Source organism: Eleutherodactylus coqui, chromosome 4, assembly GCF_035609145.1.
Source record: "Eleutherodactylus coqui strain aEleCoq1 chromosome 4, aEleCoq1.hap1, whole genome shotgun sequence".
In the NCBI taxonomy this organism is placed as follows: Eukaryota; Metazoa; Chordata; class Amphibia; order Anura; family Eleutherodactylidae; genus Eleutherodactylus; species Eleutherodactylus coqui.
In genome coordinates, this window is record NC_089840.1 from 198,129,378 (window position 1) to 198,145,205 (window position 15,828).

General features: G+C 46.5%; 1 protein-coding gene across 2 annotated transcripts in view; it reads right to left on the reverse strand.

The window, feature by feature from the left end:
* The window catches only part of CUEDC2 (CUE domain containing 2), a 37,954-nt gene extending 30,121 nt beyond the window's left edge, over positions 1-7,833 (reverse strand). For both annotated transcript variants that reach the window (XM_066600539.1, XM_066600538.1), the window contains exon 1: positions 7,798-7,833. The gene's annotated coding sequence lies outside the window, so the exon portion shown is untranslated. The remainder of the gene's footprint in view (positions 1-7,797) is intronic.
* Positions 7,834-15,828: the final 7,995 nt, after the last annotated feature.

A 15,828-nucleotide genomic window follows, 5' to 3' on the forward strand; every position in this document is an offset into this window, starting at 1 on the left:
TCGCGCTGTATGCCCTGGAGGTGCTTGCTTGTCCTGCGGCTAGCGTCTTGTCAGAGAGGGTGTTTAGTGCGGCTGGGGGAATCATCACAGATAAGCGTACCCGCCTGTCAACCGACAGTGCCGACAGGCTAACACTCATCAAGATGAACAAAGCCTGGATTTCCCCAGACTTCTCTTCTCCACCAGCGGACAGCAGCGATACCTAAACAATACGTAGGCTGCACCCGCGGATGGAAGCATCGTTCTGTATCCCCATCAAAAACGGGGACCTTTTCGCTTCATCGATCTGTGTATAATATTCCTCCTCCTCCTCCTGCTCCTCCTCCTGAAACCTCACGTAATCACGCCGAACGGGCAATTTTTCTTAGGCCCACAAGGCTCAGTCATATAATTTTTCTAAACAATTTTTATACGTTTCAATGCTCATTAAAGCGTTGAAACTTTCACCTCCACCAATTTTTATTTTAACTGGGCTGCCTCCTGGCCTAGTTACCAATTAAGCCACATTAACCAAAGCCATTAATGGGTTTCACCTGCCCTCTTGGTTGGCCATGGCCAATTTTTCTGATGTACATTAGTACTGTTGATACAGCAATTTTTGTGGGCCCTCGCCTACAGTGTAATCAAATGAATTTTTAGCCCACCTGCATTACAGCTGACGTTACATCCGCTGTGTTGGGCAATGCAATGGGATATATTTATGTACCGCCGGTGGGTTCCAGGGAGCCACCCATGCTGTGGGTCCACAGGGAGTTGTAAATGCATCTGTTTCCACTTCTAAAGAACCCCAGTCTGACTGGGGCATGCAGTGTGGGCCGAAGCTCACCTGCATTAAACATGACATTACTACCTCAGCTGTGATGGGCACTGCAATGGGATATTTTTATGTACCGCCGGTGGGTTCCAGGGAGCCACCCATGCTGTGGGTGCACACGGAATTCCCATTGCGGAGTTGTACCTGCCTGTGACTATTTATAAAAAACCGCGGTCTGACTGGGGCGTGCAGACACCGACAGAATGAATAGTGTGTGGCACATAGGTTCCCCATTGCTATGCCCACGTGTGCAGCTCCAGATGGAGGTGGCACAGGATTATATTTCTCATTGCTTCTGTACAGCATTGTGGGCTATCGCCCCACCCCTTTTAAAGAGGGTCGCTGCCTAGCCGTGCCAACCCTCTGCAGTGTGTGCCTGCTTTTCCTGTGGCAGACGCACTTATAAATAGACATGAGGGTGGCGTGGCATGAGGGCAGCTGAAGGCTGCGCAGGGACAATTTTGTGTGCGCTGTGGACACTGGGTCGTGCAGGGGGGGGGGGGCAGCATGTAACCCAGGAGAAGTGGCAGCGGAGTGTCATGCAGGCAGTGATTGTGCTTTGTTGGAGGTAGTGTGGTGCTTAGCTAAGGTATGCATTGCTAATGAGGGCTTTTCAGAAGTAAAAATTGTTGGGAGGGGGGGGGGGGGCCCACTCTTGCCGCTATTGTAGCTTAATAGTGGGACCTGTGAACTTGAGATGCAGCCCAACATGTAGCCCCTCGCCTGCCCTATCCGTTGCTGTGTCGTTCCCATCACTTTCTTGAATTGCCCCGATTTTCACAAATGAAAACCTTAGCGAGCATCGGCGATATACAAAAATGCTCGAGTCGCCCATTGACTTCAATGGGGTTCGTTACTCGAAACGAACCCTCGAGCATCGCGAAAAATTCGTCTCGAGTAACGAGCACCCGAGCATTTTGGTGCTCGCTCATCTATTCCTGAACTATCTTTCCTGGCAGACGTAAAAGCGCCCAGCTGAAATGCGCTCGTATGCGCTTTTACGCCGCGGGAATATGCCTATCTGAACTGATGCATTGTAAACCAATTATTCAGATGGGCAGCGTACATCGGCCGGCCGTGAAAAGTCCTCGTTTAACTATGTCAACACAACAACAATTAGGAAGTGGTAGGATTCGCAACACAGCAATGAAAAAGAGAAAAAAAAATAGCTGTGTGCATTAAAGGGTTAATAATGAATGATTTGCAGATCTCAAGATACTTGTACCAGGTTTGCAACAAAAGTATGTAAACAGGGCTTTCTGCATACAGAGGCATGTTCTTGTAGCTCCCCAGCAGCAATGCCCTCCTATTCATCAGCTATAGAACAATATGGACGTTTCTATGAGCAACAAACCATCATGGTGTCACCCTGCAACACAAGTAACCTGATCAGACCGCGGATACCTTGTATGCATCTGCCAACGAAGAGCAGACTATAAAGCGATACATAAGAAAACAATTCCCGCAGTTGTCACAAGTCGGATGTAACATCAATCAGATCTCAGAAGCCGCCGAGGGATCAAAGTTCCACTTGACAGAACCATTGAATTCCCAGTCTGATCAGTCATGGACTTGTGCAACTTCACAATTCTGTCTGGAGCAACTATTAGACTGACTGGTATTCAATGCAGTAATTAATACCGATCCAATCCTGGAAACTCATGAAGAAAGCCCTTCAATTCACAGGCGTCCTAAAAAGGACGAGTCCCTGACAGCTGCCGCTTCAATGCAAGGAGAGGAGCTGGAGCGAAGTATGAGGGATCGTACTGCGGACCACAATACGTTAGAGAACCATTGTATGGACCACAAATAGACTCAAGAGGTTTCACTTTTTTATTTGTTGCGTCTGATATTAGGAAGAGAAATCTGTATATCGTATGCAGATAACTGATATCTTACTTGATAGGGCATTACATACATATATTCCATATAGGGCAGCTGTGTTACACAGAATGTATAGACATGATGTCGCAGACATCAGTTTAGGGTGGTTTCCCATCTGCGTTGGAATCTCTAGTTGTAGATCAGTGATTTTGCTTCTGGCTAAAAGCTGGGCAATTGAGCAGAAAGCAAACAGAACCCATTATAGTCAATGGGGTCAGCGCTGTTGGGTTACGTCATAAGACGGAGCCGTTCGGCCCGAGGATTCCCCTGTTCCAGAAGCAGGAAGGAAACTGGAACCCCAACACAGATGTAAGACCACCCTTATGTATAGAAATTACAGACTGCTGTCACAAAGGGAGTGGGTGCCAAGATCGTGTATAGGTATTAGTGGCACACAGCAAGCACTTGCTTACGGCCATGTGAGTCCGGCCAAAGCCCTCCCTAGCCTTCTTAGAGTGCTGTAATCAAGTCTACCTTCAGCCCCCACACTGTCAGGAAGCTTCATGCCTCACCCGACTGCTGTACATAGATGTCTGCATCAGGGTATGTTATGCAGAAGCACACGGAACAGTCATGACAGCCTCTGTGTGCTTCCTCTACTCTGCACAATTTGTTCCGGATTTCCTTTTATAGGAATTTGGGAAAGTGTTGAAATGTCCTCTAAATATACGTTCATCAAAAACATTGATAACGAGGATGTAGGATGGAGCGGGCTTTATCGTAATGGCGATGACAAGCCTGATATTACCATTTTATTACAGTAGATTTAGCACTTAGAAGACATGCGTCATAAATGAAAAAGTTGGGAATCTGGGGGGGAACTGAGGAGGTGGATGTTTGGCTTACTGACTCTACAGTCCTGCTACTAAGTCTGTGACAGCAGTCTATTACATTCTGCCAGAGGCAGGGTCTAATAGGCTGAGTTACATGGCAGACATGGAGGCCTGTCAGGCTTCCTGCTGGCATGGGAACCCATTGGTACTTTGGGATCGCACTGCAGGGTCCCAATGGGTGAAGGAGCCCCCCAATCATCTGCTTACATGCTACAGTTGCCATTGATTGTGGCATGTAAAAGGTTAAACTGGCCGGATGGGAGGTTTCTCCATTCTTGGCTGTTCGAGCAGGAGCCTGGCTGTCAGTAGTCAGTCAAGCTACCGCCTTAGAAGGGTGTAGGGTTAAAGCTGGTTAGCGAGCTAAAAAAAAGGCATATTGCAGTCATTAAGGAGTTAAAAGAGTTGTCTGGCCACACAGGGTAAAAATTTTTATAATGCTGCTGCTTTCCTTTCAGTAAGGATAGTAACAGACAGCATACAGGGGCTCAAACCGGCAGGCAGATCAGCTGCAATGTCAGTTTATTACCTTAGACTCTGATGTTCATTGCAGCTTTCAAAGATGGCGCCTCTGTGTGCGCGCTCCCGATGGTAGTAAGAGACATGAACAGGCAAAATTTCATGGCCTCCCTCAGCTCACGTCCTAGCCCCGCCCACGACACACCCACCTCTATTGAACTGCTCTACAGTCTCTCCCCGCCCAGGCCCCGCCCCCTGCTGCATACTATACTCAGAGGGGGTGTGGCCAGGGGAGACTGAGTTATACACTCATGTCAGGAGGGGGGAGGGGAGGGGAGCGAGCGGCAGTGATGTGTGTCTGTGCAATGTCAGGATGGATGGATGGATGTGTGCAAGTGGCTGTCAGAGGTCCATCCATCCATCCATCCATCCTCCCCCCCCCCCCCCCCCCCCCCCCCCGGACCTCTGACAGCCACTTGCACACATCCATCCTGACATTGCACAGACACACATCACTGCCGCTGCCCCCCCTCCCCCCACCCCGCCGGACCTCTGACAGCCACTTGCACACATCCATCCTGACATTGCACAGACACACATCACTGCCCCCCCCCCCCCCCGGACTTCTGACAGCCACTTGCACACATCCATCCATCCTCCCCCCCCCCCCCCCCCACGAGAGCCCGCCCCTCCTCTCATTCTTACCTAGGAGTTGAAGAGCCAGCAGCCACGCCTCCTCAGGCAGAACTGAGCTTCCCAGGCTGAACTTCTGCACATGCGCAGAGCTGTGCTGGAGAGGCGCGTCCCCGGTCGTCCCGACAAGAAGAGGAGAAGAGACTTGTCGGAACCAGGAACCATGGCAACCGAGGAGCAACACAGGGGGGGGGCAGCCAAGAGGTAAGTGAATAACTTCTGTTTGCCTAATTTACAATGCACAATGTATATTACAAAGTGCATTGTATTGGGCAAACAGAAGTAATGAGACCTGATGTTTATGGCCGGACAACCCCTTTAAGGGTTTTTTTTGTTTTGTTTTAATTCCCAGCTTTAAAACTGTAAAATAAAAAAAAACTACATATTAGGCCGGCTGCACACAACCGGGTTGTGCAGCCAGCCGACATCCGCACGTACCGGTCAGTCTCTTCTGTACTGCGGGTGGTCCAGTCGGCGCACATGCGCAGTACAGATTTTACTACGCCGTCGCTAGGTGATGACACGGAATCCGCGTCCTTTAACCCCTTGAGTGGCAGGTTTCCTACCACCCTGTCGTGCCCACCAGGGCAGGTTTTTTAAAATGGTCTAATCATTGAATTTCAACTAGTTTTGCAGTTGCGTCTCAAGAGCCATAACTTTTTCATTTTTCCATTGACATGGCCATATGAGGGCTTGTTTTTTGCGGGACAAGTTGTGATTTTTTAAACAGGGGGGAGGAAAAAAAGAAATGGGGAAAAAAGAAAAAAGGGGCCATGTCATTAAGGGGTTAAATAATGTATTAACTTCCTTCTCTGGGTCATTACGACGCACATGGATACCACATGTGTGATTGTATTTTTGATTTTTTTACAAAGTAAAGGGAGACAAGTGTTTTTTTTAATTTTTTTTAAATAATTTTTTTACTTTTTTTTTTTTTATTTTTTTTAAATTTTTTATTTTTTTTTGTCCCTTTAGGGGACTTCCACAGGGACCCATCAGGACCCCTGATCACATTCCAGGGGTCCGATGGTGACAGCCCTTTACATGCTGCAGTGACAGCCCTTTACATGCTGCAGTCACATAGACTGCAGCATGAAAAGGGTTAACACAGCAGAGATCGGAGGTTTTCTCTGATCTCTGCTGTAAGAGCTAGTACCTAGCTGTCCTCTGACAGCTAACAATCAGCTCTCCCTGCCACAGAGACCATCGGCTTGCTTCTGACAAGCCCATGGTCTCTATGGCAACCTGTAAACAAAGCAGGACATTGCCGATATGCCGGCAATATCTTCTGCTGGTTTTTCAAAGCCCTTGCACTGCTCTCTGTGGGTCTGTGCAGGCAGAGCACACTGTCACAGCTTGTGGCATTGTGCTCTGCAGCTCCCATAGTGATACATAGCCCGGAAATCTTCCGGGCTATGTTGCTATGAGCAGTGGAGCTCGTCACGGAACTTTTCCGGGCGTGCCACTCAAGGGGTTAAGGACCACAAGCCAGATGGCTTCCATTGACTTCAATGGAAGCCGTCTGCCTGGAATCAGCCTAAAAACACAGCATGCTGTGATGTTTCCGCCACGAGCAGAAAATCGTAATTGCGTTCCACTTGTGTGCAGGAAAAACAAAAGACTACATCACTTTTCCATTACATGCTATGGAAGGTATTGGCTGTGGAATCCGGAGGTGGACGCCCGCTCTGGATTCCGCATGCCATAAACTGTGCATGTCACTGCTCAGTCCATCACAGGCTTTAGGAGCCATAATCAATGAGTGGGTGTGTGCACAATGAATGACACTTTACTTCCCCCACTCCCCCGCTTCCTCCGGGCTCCAGCGCTGGACAGGGTGCAGCTGAGTGTCTTACCGTTGAGATCCCTACCGATCCCATGTCTCCTCCTCGCTGCACCCTCCCTACAGTGAGTAGATTGAATGGCGCAGAGGTCAACCATGAACTGCGCCACTCCGTTCACCTTCAATGAGACTGGCGGCCGTGGGGGAAGGGGTCGGGATAAGCCGGCAGAGAGGGAGACATGGGATCCCTGTTCTCAGCGGTGAGCCCCCACTGATCAGACTTACCACCTCTCCTATGGATAGCTAATAAAAGCCAATTTTGGGAATACCCTAAATGAAGCAGAGCGCTGTGGTGGTGGGCTGTACCATCTCTGCTGCCTGGAGTTTGCCTGATGAACACACGCATTTTTGCTCTTGTGATGTGGATGACCTAAGATCATGGTAGTCTCTCCAGACACGGGCTGAGAATCGGCGCACGCACAACTAAGCCTTCCCACTCTACCCATAAATCTGCGCTCGCACCAGCCTGCAGACTCAAGGCACAAAAGGTGAGGCTTAGGGCGCTCGTCCATCAGCAGCACAGCAGCGAGGAGCGGTGCGTTTATCAGGCAGACTCCAGCCTGCAGAGATGGTACAGCACCGCCACCGCAGCGCGCTGCTTCATTTGCACAGGGACGGTTTAAAAATGGATTTCTTCTTCACGTGCCATAAGCAAAAAATAAAAAAGTTTTGTAATCGGCCGGGATTATCGCACGGGGTTTGGACGCTGTGATACACACAAACCTCGCACGTATATGAAGTCCATTTGTAAGGAAAAAGTCGTAGCACGGTCCATATTTGGACGCTCCCTCGAATGCTTCGCCTACGGTTTTCAATGCGCCCCTGAAGGAGATCACATGGCATGCCAGGTTTCCCATCGGAAACACTAGCGATCCTTTCATGCACATGAAAAAAAAATAAAAATAGCAATTTTACAGAAACTAGGCGATTTGCGTCGCCATGAAGAAAAAAAGAAAATTCACATTAGCAAATGCAATATCGCACTGATGGGAACGTACATCACCGTTTCATCACTCTAGCAGGTTAATGTGTTGGAACCTGCTGACAGTTTCCCTTTGGAGACCTAGAAGCCCCCTTTAAGAGGTCTGTCTTTGTGAGCTCAGAGCCCCCCAGCCTGTGACAGCCCTACTCCATTTCCAAGCTAAATATTTTCATGCTGACAGCCTCTCTCCCGCACACAGACATGGCGGCTGTACATATGCCTCCGCGCAGCCCCTGTGGTCACGTGCCCTTCGGCCCCGCATACAAGACAAGCAGAGCGCGTTCAAACCTACCGCTCCAATCCACAACACGGGCGAAGGTGCAGAGCCGCTCACTGACGTCACTTCCGGAAACAGTGTTCGCAGGGCAGAGACTCCTCCCGCCATGTTTGTTTTGGGCACAGCTTCAACCGTGCTTTCCTATAATTGCTCCCGTAGGAAAGCGGCGGCGTCATTATGCTGTTATATCGGCTGTATTACAGCAAGGGAATACGTTAATATAGAAGGTTTTTTTTTTATTTTGACAGATTCCGGGCAGCAGCGAATCAGTGCAAAGGGTGGGTGGAGTTATATTTACAAATATTGCTATGCTCACGTGACTGTTATCCGTTCAGAAGACTATTTTTAAACAGAATGGAGCCATCAGAAGTAGTGCAAAGAAAAAGTGGAGTAGTTGCCCATAGCAACCAATCAGATTTCAGTTCTCATTTTCCAAAGGGTCTCTTGAAAATGAGAGATTGAATCTGATTGGTTGCTAACATCTACTCCATTTGTCTTTGCACTACAGCCCCCATGGTGTGGTTTTATTGGTCAAATGTGTGTGACGTTTTAGCTAAACTGCAGTACGTTTCAGCAGTGCCCCAATATTAACCCCTTGACGCAGCTGTGTGTTTTTTTTTGGGGGGGGGGGGGGGGGGTTTATTCTTTTTTTTTACTATAACTTATTTTTGTATTGACATACCTGTCTGTGGCTTGTATTTTTGTGGGATGAGTTGTATTTTTGAATTGCAGTATGTAATGTACTGAAAAACCTTTTAAAAATTGCAAAGTGGGGTGAAATAAAAAAAAAAAAAGGAATTTTGCCATTTTTGGTGCGTATGGTTTCTACGGTGTACATACTGCGGCAAAACTGATATGATGACTTTATTCTGTGGGTCAGTAGGGTTACGCCGATGCCACACTTATTTAGGATTTCTTGCATTTTCCGTTGATGCAGTTGTACAAAGTTGCATGTTTTTCGTGGGACGTCTGGCGGTTTCTATTGGTACCATTTTGGAGTACATAAGACTTTGCAGGGGCTTTTTATTTCTTAGAGACGGGGTGACCAAATAGGTGCGATTCTGGTGCTGCACGTTTTTCTTCTGCAGGATAAATAATGCGTTATTTTGATCAATCATATTTAATGATTATCACATTTCTATGGATGCAGAGATACAAAATATGTGTTGTTTTTTTTTTTTAATTCTAAAAAATATATAAATACAGGTGACTGAGGAAGTGGGGGTGGATTTGGACACAGTTTTTAATACTAGAGGAGGGGTGGACTTCTGTAGCTACCAAGATGAGCTTTTGCCTTCTCTTCCTACTGGAGGAAGGACAAATGCTCAAGTGGCAGGTTTGTTGATCCCCGGACATACTGCATGTGGTTGCTGGTTTGTGAACTTGGCATAGATTTGTCCAGACCTTTTATATGCTATTATTATCCTTGGTAGGTGGTGTCGCAACACAAATTCAGGCAACGGTGCAGCAGAAGGAGTTATAAAAATATGCATCGTTCATAGGCTGGGTTCTCACAGGGCGGAATCCTGCTGGAAATCGCGCGGTTTTGCCGCAGCTAAATAATTTCCGCCAGGAAAGCACAGCTTCAAAACCCACAGCACTTTGCCACGGTGTTTGGAGCAGCTTGGCCGCATGCTTTTCCATTGCGTCCAGCTATCCCGTAGAGAGCAGCGCAGCCGTAACAGAAACAAAAATAGACATGCTGTGGCCGCGGAATCTGTGCCGCAGCGCCGACTTTGCCGTGACGGATTGACCATTCTGTGTGGACAAAATTTTCGACAAATCTCGTCCATATGGCTGTCTAAGTTCGGGGTTAGCGGATGCAGGCCGATTTGCCGCAGTGAAATTCTGGACGGAATTTCCGCGGCAAATCCGCCCTGTGTGAACACAGCCATATACAAACAAATAAAAATGAGTAAGATTATAAAAACAGGAACAGGAATACCAGAACAGTTCCAGTCCTATGCCACAGGCCTGTTGTTTAACGGTTTGAATCCCTACTGTGAACAACTTGCAGTCTTTACTGAGGCTGGCCTCACTTACAGCCTGGTGCCAACAAACTCCTCTGTATGCTCTTTGGTTTTCATCTGTTTGCTCTGTAGCACTCTTAGACCTCCTTGTAGCTCCTGTTCCTGGATCCCCAGCGCTCACCCAGCTATTCCAGCAACAGACCCTTGAACAGCCTGCTTAGCAGACTCTGGCACTCTGCAGCACCTCTCACCACCTCGCACCTCAGATATCAATCACAGTCCCTGCTGCTGTGGTGTAACTAAAACTTTCCTTTATAGAACATTGTGAAAATGTGGGCTTGTTTTTGGGGCTTACATTTGCAGCACAGACCAGCGCTATAACTTACTGGTGCTTTGTGCACCTGATTTCTGATTCTGGCGCACAACCAATCTTCTTCATTTCGCTCCCTTGTCTGACGATTTTATGACTAGCAGTCCTGGAATGTACAAAGTGGCCACAGCAATGAGCCCCGCACCGCACTGTTATGAAAGTTGTCCAAGAGGAAATCTGTGTTGCCCATAGCAACCAATCACAGCGCAGCTTTCATTTTACTGCAGCAGTATAAGAAATGAAAGCTGAACTGTGATTGGTTGCTATTGGCAACAAAAAGTACAAAGAAAGTAAGTGAGTTTTTGATTTTTAATTAAATCATTATTCATCGCCTGCTGCTGAACGCGCATGCAAAATTTTACTCAGATTGAGCAGAACTGTGGATTTGTATACAACACAAACAAACAGACAAACAGCGTTTGCATTTTATATATAAGATTAAAGAAATAAAAGGTAATAAAAGTTAAAAAAAAAAACAACTTTTACCATATTTATAATAAACAAAATCAAAGTAAAAACAACAAAACATATTTGGTATCGCTGAGTCCATAAAAGTCCAATTTATCAAAGTAATGCATTATCCCGCACGGTGAACCCACCAGAATTGCACTTTTTTTGGTCTTTGGTCTCCAAGAAAAAATGGAATAAAAAGCAATCAAAAAGTCGCCTGCACTCCAAAATGGTACCAATAGAAACTACAGGACATCCCCTAAAAAATGAGCCCTCGCACAACTATGTTGATGGAACGTTATAGAGTTATGGAGGTCAGAAGATGGTGTCCGAAATTTTTTTTATTTTTTTCCAAAGATATTTTATATCTTATTTTATATAAAAGTATATAAATTTTGTATTGTAGCAATAATACTAGCACATAGAATAACGTTATCAGGTCATTTTTGTTGCAGCATGTGCGCCGTAGAAACAAGACGCACCCAAAGATGGCGGAATTTAGTTTTTTTCCTGTCCATTTCACTCCACTTAGAATTTTTCTATAGGTTTTTCAGTACATTATATAATAGCTTTGTAAAATACAACTCAGGAAAAACAAGCTCTCAGACAGCTGCATCGATGGAATAATAAAAGAGTTAAGATTTTTTTCAAAGTATGGAGGAAAAAATGAAAAAGAAAATAGGGCTTATGCCTCATGCCCACGGGTACGCACGGTTTCCAAATGTGGAATGCCGCAGCGGTTTTCACCCATGCCCGCAGCCATGAGGCCTTAAAAGACATTTTGTTACATGTCTGGCTGCAGTGCGGATCTTCTTTCTTCTGGGCTGTGGATGTGTCTGGGCGCGCCGTGCTTTTTTTGTTTTTAAATCTCCTGCTTTCCGGACGCAGTGTGCCGTGGATCCGACAGCTTCCATTGACTTCAATAGAAGGAGAAAATGGAGCATGCCATGTTTTTTTTTCCTGTGTCTGCGATCCGCACACTGGGGAAAAAATGATATCCGTAGGTATTTAATTACCTGCAGATGCCCAGTGAATGTCTATGTGTAATGGACCATAGTTAACAGGGCCCCTTCATAAGTATGAATGTGTTTGTCTTGTGCATTTGACTTGTCAGTGTCTTCTGTGTTGTGTGAATTTGATGTGTATTGCACCTCTGCAGCATTGAATGGGTTAATGTCTGGGTAATGTCTGGAAAATGTATCTTGTTGTGTTCACGTGATCATGTTTCATATATGTGTTTGCAAGTTGAGTGCAAGTTAGTCTTCCTGCAGGAGTCAGTGTGTAGTCTAGCAGAAGTCAGGGAGTTAGCAAGAGAGTCTGCTGCTGGAGCTTCTTGCGAAAGTCAGTCTAAGCCTGAGCCTAAGTCTACGCAAGTCTGCGTAGTGAACCCCACAGACTCAGATTGGTCTGTGTCGACAGAATGGAAGAAGCTGAGCGATTCTCTTCTGCTTGGCCTCGGACCAGTCTACCCAGGATATGCCAGTGCTAGCACTAAGCACTGAGTAAGAGGCACTGAGTAAGAGGAGCCGCCATTCAGCGTTGAGTGCCTTTCAGATGTGAGTGTTGACTGGTAGAGGGCTGGAGAGAGAGAAGGAGAGTGGCCGGTAACAGAACCCCACAGATAACTAGGACTGTGGACTCGTCTGTCATCCTGTCAATCCTCCCTGTCACACCAACTTTGTGTTTGCACCGTTAGCCTGCTGGCTGATGTAAAGTTGGACTGTACATAGTTTTCTGCAAGTAAATGAGCTTGACTGACCATTCCCGGTTTTGCTCATAACATTATCCCTGTTCATGTACTACTTTATTCCAACTTCTGGATTCACCGCAGAGGATAGAACAATGGCGTCACAAGTGGCAAAGGACTTACGGTAAACCACGTATTGGGTTACCCTGTGACCTCCCCAGCAGTAACATGGTTGGGTCCCGTGCTACCCCCAGGGGAGGAGATGGTGGAGCCCCTTGACAAGGCCTCAATCTACCCCGCTATCTACTTGGCTGTGGGCCCGCTCCTCGGATGCTGCATATGGGCATATTGAACTGCGGATCGTCAGCACAGCTGACCCATGCGTATTCCGCAATTCCATTTTTCCCATGGACACGAGGTCTTAAGGGGTTAAAGGGCCTTTACACAGTGTGTGCAAATACACTTTAAACATTGTTTGCAGCAAATCCCCTGTTTAGGCCGGCTGTTGGAGCCTGCAGCAGAATCCAACCCGCTGCCCGCATGTACCTGTATTTTGTCTTCATAATCGGTTCTGCAGATCGTCCGCACGGCTCGCGGTTGGAAATGCGCTGTACAAATTTTTTCTTGTATCCTGCTTTAGACTCCTCCTTTTCCCATGCTGTAGGTAGGCACTGTTGCAGAATCTGCGACCTTTCCGCGATGTCAATTGTGGAAAGGCAGCGGGTTGGACATCTTGCATTGATTTCAATGGAAGCCGTCCGCGCTGCCTTACACAGTGATGTGCTGCTAACCACTATTATTTTTGGCAGCATAATAGATGCCATCAGCCAACAAACAAGCCTCGATGGTTGGCTGATCAACGGCAGCTTCACACGCAGCAACGGTCAGGAGAATAAATGTTCAGATTAACATTTTCTCCTGATCGTCGGCCCCTGTACAAATATACTTTTACTCAGAGGCTTACTGCAAATGGCCGACCGCGATATTGGACATTCAAACTTGGCCCAATATCGCACTACAGCGATGTACTGTAAAAAGCGCCTCTCAACGCTTCTGTGAGGTTGCGATTCTCCAGCGTGACTTCCGGCCGTGTTAGAGGATCGGCAAGTGTTTCCCATTGTTTTCTCTTGTAAGCACAATGCGGATATGTACGACAGCGAGCCACCGATCCATCCGCAGTACAGAAAATACGGGAAATCACAGGCACGTGTGGACGCCACTGCTGTCAGGGTCTGATTTTGCTGCGGGATTCTGTACGCGGAATACGGTTTTGCCGTGTGCAGGCAGCCTTAGGCATATCATATCTTTGGCCATTCTCTTGGAACACCTCACCCATTGTTTTTAATAGGGCCGGAAAACATATTGCGCAGCCTGTGATGTGCACACAAGTGCAATGCGGGGTTTCCCACTTAAAACACTGGGAAACACTTGCCAATCCTACGATGCGGCTGATATTTGCACCAGAGGATCGCAGCTGTACTGGAGTGATGGGAGGCGGTTTTGACACAAAAACACTTTACATCTGTGGATACATCGCACGTTCCCGAGCGCCTGAGTTTCACTGCCCGATATTGCGCTTGGCCGTGTGAAACTAGTCTTACAGACATTCTCTTTATTTGCAGCTGCCTTAGAAGCTGCATTCACAAATGGCATTTGGATGCTTATTTTGAACCCCCTTTTTTGAACTGTAACAAAAGAAATGTATTAAAAAAGTAGATGCGGTTTATAAAAGTAGTAGCAAATCCAGCTCAGCCAATGGTAGAGCAAGAAATTTTAAAAGTACTTTTTATTACAAAAATAAAAATCTAGAACATTATGGCATTGACCACAATACATCAAGACATGACTACAACTAAGGGTGCTGTTCGTACCGGAAACACGTTACAGAAACTGACATATTTCTTTATCTATTGTAGACAATGCCCTAATATGCTACAGCTTTAATATTTTTTTTTAAATAAAAAGTACTTTTTAAATTTCCTGTTCTACCATTGGCTGAGCAGGATTTTCCTCTTGGTGCTACTGATCTGCATGCAGTTGGTTGAACTCTTCCATGCTTTGTTCTTTTGGTATCAAGGTACCATGTTTCCCCTAAGACACTGTCTTATATTATTTTTTGCCCCAAAAGGGATACAGTGTCTTATTTTCGGGGGAGGGCCTTATACTCCCCTGGTCCACGGCGTCCCGATGCCTCCCGATGGTCTTTTGGCGCTGTGTCCTCCTCGTCTCACAGCAGAGCTTCTGCTGAATGGCTGTGATTGCTTTGCTGGAGGCGGGGTATTCAAAGCCCCATCACCAGCAGAAGCCCCGCTGTGAGACGAGGAGGATGCAGCTATTTTCGTGGGAGGCCTTATATTTCAAGCCCCCCACTCCCCCCCGAAAACCCAATAGGTCTTGCTATCAGGGTAGGACCTATTTTCTGGGAAACACGGTAGTTGGTGAGCTGAAATTTCTTTCAGAACTTTTCTATGGTTTTTAAAACTGCTTGCATTTTTTAGATGTAGTTTTCTATCGCAGTTCACAGGAGTCCAAGAAATAGATTATAGTTACCTGTTTGGATGCTGCGGGTCTCCCCTCCGTCACGGCTGGATGTTGTTTCTTCTGCCCGGCGGATGTGCTTGGCATGCCGGCAGCATGCGCTGCGCACACTTATTTATTTTAAACTTCTGCTTTCCCGCAGCACAGCACAATAACAGCTGCAGGTGTGCCGTAGGACTGGATGGCTTCCATTGGCTCCAATGGAAGCCGCAGGAGCTGTCTGTGCGGGAAAACCGCACAAAATTGAACATGATGCAGGTGTTTTCCCGCGCGTGCGATCCGCACGCCAGGGAAGAATGACATCCACAGATATTTAATTATCTGCGGGTGTCCAATGATTCTCTATGGGCGCGGATCACGCGTGCAGGAAACCAGCGCGGATTTACTAATTCTATTTTGCCCGTGGACATTGGGCCTTACACTGAGAAAAATGACAGACCCAATTATAACAGTGAATTATCTTAGTGATCAAATGATCACAAGTTCTAGTCCTTTTGTGAGATGAGTAACTGTGATAAAAAAATAAATGCTAATTTTTTGACATTAAAAAGATCACGAAAAAAATGGGGGGGGGCAGGGGAATCGCAATTTTTCCACTAAAAATCCTAAACAAAAAACCCCTACAAACGTTTACAGAATTGGTATTGCTGTGTTCATAACACCCCATGCTGCAAGGTTATGTTACCTATCCTGTACATTGTAAAAAAAAAACAATGATCATTGCGCCTCTAAAAAACTTGCATAAAAAGAGATCAAAAAGTTGTGTGCACCTCAAATGGTACTAATGAAGGGTATAGTTTCCTAAATTGGAATCCCTTTTTGGGGTGTTCAAGTGTTCTAGATAATTAAGGGGAAATGCAAACGTGACATAGAGTCCAAAAATAATTCCAGTCGAATAGCTCTCTGTCCTTTCTAAGCGATGCCATGTGCCCAAACAGCAGTTTGCTCCTAGTGAAATTTAAACATTTAGGGCTAATTGTACATATTACTGGAAATATTATAATTTTTCATTCTCATGGTCCAATGTGAAA